Source organism: Caretta caretta, chromosome 1 (assembly GCF_965140235.1).
Source record: "Caretta caretta isolate rCarCar2 chromosome 1, rCarCar1.hap1, whole genome shotgun sequence".
Taxonomy (NCBI): domain Eukaryota; kingdom Metazoa; phylum Chordata; order Testudines; family Cheloniidae; genus Caretta; species Caretta caretta.
Window position 1 is genome coordinate 136357889 of NC_134206.1, and position 6569 is coordinate 136364457.

The following is a 6569-nucleotide window of genomic DNA, read 5'->3' on the forward strand; positions in this document are numbered from 1 at the left end:
GGCTCTGGACCCACGGCTTGAGGTCAGTCCCGCAGCATAGCTCAACTCAGTGCTTGGCAAGCCTGGCATTAACAGCCTTGGACAGCTATGGTGGCAGGACCGGACCCCTCGCAGCGTCCTCTGGCTCCACTCACAGTAGCAGTGTCCCCTGCACTTCCAACTCAGCCATGGCCCCTATTCCTGTGCCACACCTGCAGTGTGCAGTGCCTTGGACCGGGCTGCCTTTTGCTGTTCCACTGTGTGCCAGTCCCCTCCTCGCATGCCTGCCCATCTGGGACTCCACCCCCACCCACACTCCCTCTGTTTGGGGCTCTCTGCCCCTTGTCCACACCTGCCATTCCCCTAACCATGCCACACTTCCCCTGTCTGTGATCCCCCATCCCCTATGCATGTTCCCCGTTTTCCCCAGTGGTGATCCCCCTCCACTATGCATGCTCCCCCTTCCTGCTCTGTGATCCTCCTCCCCAATAATGTCCCACATTCTGTGACACCCTCCCCAGCCAAGCCCCACCTCCCCACTCTGTGATCCCCCACCCCTATGCATGCTTCCCTTATTTGTGATTCCCCGTTCACATATGTATCCACCCCCTTCCCCCATCTGTGATTCCCCTCCCTTATGCACACTCCTCCCCCACACTCTCCCTGCATACTCCCTCCTCCAAGTTTGTTGTTATTTCTATGCCCCCAGCCCTTCCCCCATACTCAATATGCCACCGTTATTTCTCTGCTGCTGCTGCTGGGAGTCCAACCAGCAACCGCCACTCTCTGCACTCTGCCTTCAGAGCTGGGCGGCTGGAGAGCATCAGCTGCTAGACAGATGCCCAGCTCTGAAGTCAGTGCCGCCACCAGCAGCAGCAAAGTAAGAGTGACAATGCCATACCATGCCACCCTTACAGGAATTCAGCATAGTTGACCTTTGCATAGTGGGGAAGGGTTAATGCAAATTTCGGGGTGGCTATAGCCCTGCAAGCCCCCACTAGCACTGTTCCTGATTGGGCAAGTCAATTCACATCTGTTGCACATCCTTTGTCTTCTTGCCTAATTCAGTTGTAAGCTCTCTGGGGGGAAGGGACTGTCTTTTATTTGGTGTTTGTACAATGCCAGGCACAACTGGGCTTTAACTTTATTTGGGGTTTCCAGGTGCTACTGTAATACATATTAAAACAGAACAATGCTAGCCAACTCACACAGGTTCAATCAATGTTGTATGTGTTAGTTTAGAAAAAATAGTGTTATAAAAATAAAATATTGCATTAAAAACTATGGTCACCTAAGATTTCACAATTACCAGCGCATACCATGGCAGCACAGCCACTTGGAATGTCATAGCAATATGATTAATCTTCAAATTCTAAAAACACAGCCCCCTAGCACTTGAGTTAAAGTGACAGTTGAGTTGTCCTGATTCTTAGCCGGGGGCTAAGATTCGCGATGTGACGGAGAGACTGCCGAGACTCATCAAGCCCTCGGATCGCTACCCCTTCCTGCTTCTCCACGTGGGCACCAATGATACTGCCAAGAATGACCTTGAGCGGATCACTGCGGACTATGTGGCTCTAGGAAGAAGGATAAAGGAGCTGGAGGCGCAAGTGGTGTTCTCGTTCATCCTCCCCGTGGAAGGAAAAGGCCTAGGTAGGGACCATCGAATCGTGGAAGTCAACGAATGGCTACGCAGGTGGTGTTGGAGAGAAGGCTTTGGATTCTTTGACCATGGGATGGTGTTCCATGAAGGAGGAGTGCTGGGCAGAGATGGGCTCCATCTTACGAAGAGAGGGAAGAGCATCTTTGCCAGCAGGCTGGCTAACCTAGTGAGGAGGGCTTTAAACTAGGTTCACCGGGGGAAGGAGACCAAAGCCCTGAGGTAAGTGGGAAAGCGGGATACCGGGAGGAAGCACAGGCAGGAATGTCTGTGAGGGGAGGGCTCCTGCCTCATACTGGGAATGAGGGGCGATCAACAGGTTATCTCAAGTGCTTATATACAAATGCACAAAGCCTTGGAAACAAGCAGTGGGAACTGGAGGTCCTGGTGATGTCAAGGAACTATGACGTGATCGGAATAACAGAGACTTGGTGGGATAACTCACATGACTGGAGTACTGTCATGAATGGTTATAAACTGTTCAGGAAGGACAGGCAGGGCAGAAAAGGTGGGGGAGTAGCACTGTATGTAAGGGAGCAGTATGACTGCTCAGAGCTCCGGTACGAAACTGCAGAAAAACCTGAGTGTCTCTGGATTAAGTTTAGAAGTGTGTGCAACAAGAGTGATGTAGTGGTGGGAGTCTGCTATAGACCACCGGACCAGGGGGATGAGGTAGATGAGGCTTTCTTCCGGCAGCTCACAGAAGCTACTAGATCGCATGCCCTGATTCTCATGGGTGACTTTAATTTTCCTGATATCTGCTGGGAGAGCAATACAGCGGTGCATAGACAATCCAGGAAGTTTTTGGAAAGCGTAGGGGACAATTTCCTGGCGCAAGTGCTAGAGGAGCCAACTAGGGGGGGGCGCTTTTCTTGACCTGCTGCTCACAAACCAGGTAGAATTAGTGGGGGAAGCAAAAGTGGATGGGAATCTGGGAGGCAGTGACCATGAGTTGGTTGAGTTCAGGATCCTGACGCAGGGAAGAAAGGTAAGCAGCAGGATACGAACCCTGGACTTCAGGAAAGCAGACTTCGACTCCCTCAGGGAACGGATGGCCAGGATCCCCTGGGGGACTAACTTGAAGGGGAAAGGAGTCCAGGAAAGCTGGCTGTATTTCAAGGAATCCCTGTTGAGGTTACAGGGACAAACCATCCCGATGAGTCGAAAGAATAGTAAATATGGCAGGCGACCAGCTTGGCTTAATGGTGAAATCCTAGCGGATCTTAAACATAAAAAAGAGGCTTACAAGAAGTGGAAGATTGGACATATGACCAGGGAAGAGTATAAAAATATTGCTCGGGCATGTAGGAATGATATCAGGAGGGCCAAATCACACCTGGAGCTGCAGCTAGCCAGAGATGTCAAGAGTAACAAGAAGGGTTTCTTCAGGTATGTTGGCAACAAGAAGAAAGCCAAGGAAAGTGTGGGCCCCTTACTGAATGAGGGAGGCAACCTAGTGACAGAGGATGTGGAAAAAGCTAATGTACTCAATGCTTTTTTTGCCTCTGTTTTCAGTAACAAGGTCAGCTCCCAGACTGCTGCGCTGGGCATCGCAAAATGGGGAAGAGATGGCCAGCCCTCTGTGGAGATAGAGGTGGTTAGGGACTATTTAGAAAAGCTGGACGTGCACAAGTCCATGGGGCCGGACGAGTTGCATCCGAGAGTGCTGAAGGAATTGGCGGCTGTGATTGCAGAGCCATTGGCCATTATCTTTGAAAACTCGTGGCAAACGGGGGAAGTCCCGGATGACTGGAAAAAGGCTAATGTAGTGCCAATCTTTAAAAAAGGGAAGAAGGAGGATCCTGGGAACTACAGGCCAGTCAGCCTCACCTCAGTCCCTGGAAAAATCATGGAGCAGGTCCTCAAAGAATCAATCCTGAAGCACTTGCATGAGAGGAAAGTGATCAGGAACAGCCAGCATGGATTCACCAAGGGAAGGTCATGCCTGACTAATCTAATCGCCTTTTATGATGAGATTACTGGTTCTGTGGATGAAGGGAAAGCAGTGGATGTATTGTTTCTTGACTTTAGCAAAGCTTTTGACACGGTCTCCCACAGTATTCTTGTCAGCAAGTTAAGGAAGTATGGGCTGGAAGAATGCACTATAAGGTGGGTAGAAAGCTGGCTAGATTGTCGGGCTCAACGGGTAGTGATCAATGGTTCCATGTCTAGCTGGCAGCCGGTATCAAGTGGAGTGCCCCAAGGGTCGGTCCTGGGGCCGGTTTTGTTCAATATCTTCATAAATGATCTGGAGGATGGTGTGGATTGCACTCTCAGCAAATTTGCGGATGATACTAAACTGGGAGGAGTGGTAGATACGCTGGAGGGCAGGGATAGGATACAGAGGGACCTAGACAAATTGGAGGATTGGGCCAAAAGAAATCTGATGAGGTTCAATAAGGATAAGTGCAGGGTCCTGCACTTAGGACGGAAGAACCCAATGCACAGCTACAGACTAGGGACCGAATGGCTAGGCAGCAGTTCTGCGGAAAAGGACCTAGGGGTGACAGTGGACGAGAAGCTGGATATGAGTCAGCAGTGTGCCCTTGTTGCCAAGAAGGCCAATGGCATTTTGGGATGTATAAGTAGGGGCATTGCCAGCAGATCGAGGGACGTGATCGTTCCCCTCTATTCGACATTGGTGAGGCCTCATCTGGAGTACTGTGTCCAGTTTTGGGCCCCACACTTCAAGAAGGATGTGGATAAATTGGAGAGAGTCCAGCGAAGGGCAACAAAAATGATTAGGGGTCTGGAACACATGAGTTATGAGGAGAGGCTGAGGGAGCTGGGATTGTTTAGCCTGCAGAAGAGAAGAATGAGGGGGGATTTGATAGCTGCTTTCAACTACCTGAAAGGGGGTTCCAAAGAGGATGGCTCTAGACTGTTCTCAATGGTAGCAGATGACAGAACGAGAAGTAATGGTCTCAAGTTGCAGTGGGGGAGGTTTAGATTGGATATTAGGAAAAACTTTTTCACTAGGAGGGTGGTGAAACACTGGAATGCGTTACCTAGGGAGGTGGTAGAATCTCCTTCCTTAGAGGTTTTTAAGGTCAGGCTTGACAAAGCCCTGGCTGGGATGATTTAACTGGGATTTGGTCCTGCTTCGAGGAGGGGGTTGGACTAGATGACCTTCTGGGGTCCCTTCCAACCCTTATATTCTATGATTCTATGATTCCATCTAGTAAAGGACACTGGTTCATTACAATGTCTCGATAAACCATTTATTCTTATGTCAGCTTTTCAGTGCACCAGAAACAGTGCAAGAGGTGCAAAAGGTCTTTTTTTTTACATTACCTTTAAACTAAAAAAAAAGTGATGTTTAATTTTGCAAAGAAATAAAGACATTTCATAGCATGGTACATCAGCCATAGTGTAACATTTGAAAAGGAAAGCTCAGCAATAATTTTTAGAAAAATCAGAATTCAGACACCTGTAGTGTTAGCAAGGAGTAACATTCACATTACTGTAAACATAGCAAGAAAAACAAAAGTGCTGTGAAGAATTAAATGGATTTGTCATTGAAAACTTAAATGAGAGAGAAACTCCTCCACACACTATTGTATGTGCGTTACAAATCAGTATTTATCTTTTACACAATCAGCTTGGATACCCTACGTAAAATAGTCAGAAAACATGAAAGAATAGCAAACATATCAAAAGTTTACATATTTTTGTGCTTATTTATTGATTTACAAAAAATAAATCAATTTTTGAATCATCACCATTGATTAAATAAAAACCTATATTCAGCATGTTGACTATACCCAGATTTTCTCTCATGCTGTCAAGTATATTCTTATAATAAATGTTTTAAAAATACTGTACTGATTTTTAGTGTTGTTTACACTAAGTTAGATTTGTCATCTGCCTGATTAGTTGCAAGGTCACAGAAACAGAGTTTTAAAAAAACCTGATTATTTTAAACTGCCCTGAAGGAGAGTTTCTCTTCATTGCTCTGTGCTTTGCATTCAATAATATTTATTTTTAAGCATTTTGACAGGAATAGTATAAGTGATGTAGCACCAAGTTGAATGCTGGAATGTTTCTGATATTCTTGTCCTTCTCCACTAGCTTTATACCTGCCATTCATTTTAAATTATTATTGTTTTCTAACCCTGCTCTACACTTGACATCTATTTCCTCCAGTCTCACTTATTTCGTGGGGAGACGAGAAGAGAGACTCCATCACTGGAAATAAATTTTAAACTTGAGTTTGTATGTCAAATCCTCTCCTTCTAGAGACATGCGCAGGGGTGTAAGGGGGAAGGTTCAAAGGCGAAGCATGGATCTTCCACCTCTCCTAAGTGCACAGTGAGGGCACTCCCTCCTGTTTCAATGTACCAGTGAACAAGGGAGCATGATGTGTGAAGCTTCTGATGTTTGTGTCAGCCTCTATCTGCAACACATTACAGTTATAAATATGCTAAGAGACCCATTTACAACAATCACTCCTGACCCAGAAACACCACCATACCAAGACTTTAGTTGAGTAAATGAAGCACAGCAGAAGCCAAAATGGAATGAATATTGTACTTGAGTCAGGAGGCAACTGTGTTGGAAACAGTTTTAGTCGTATTGTAGATGTGACCTTAAAACACAGGTCCAGTCATGGGGTGAAGGTGATATCGACAAACCCCCCCCCCCCCACACACACACACACTGTGTATTCTTTTTATGATCTCAAACAGCATGCTTGTAGGACTGAAACCTTTCCACCAGCCTCACCGCAGCTTAAGGTCTCTCTCTTTCGGGGGGGATTTGGGAGGGTGATTTTGCCTATATTTGACAGTTCCCCTCTGGAGGCTCGGGGAAGACATTTTTGCACGTGTTGGAGACAGTTACAGGTGAATGGCGTGTGTGTGTGTGTGTGATTTTGCTGCCTGTGTGACAGCACAGAAACCGCTGGGGCCACGTTAGCCCTGCAGCTGGC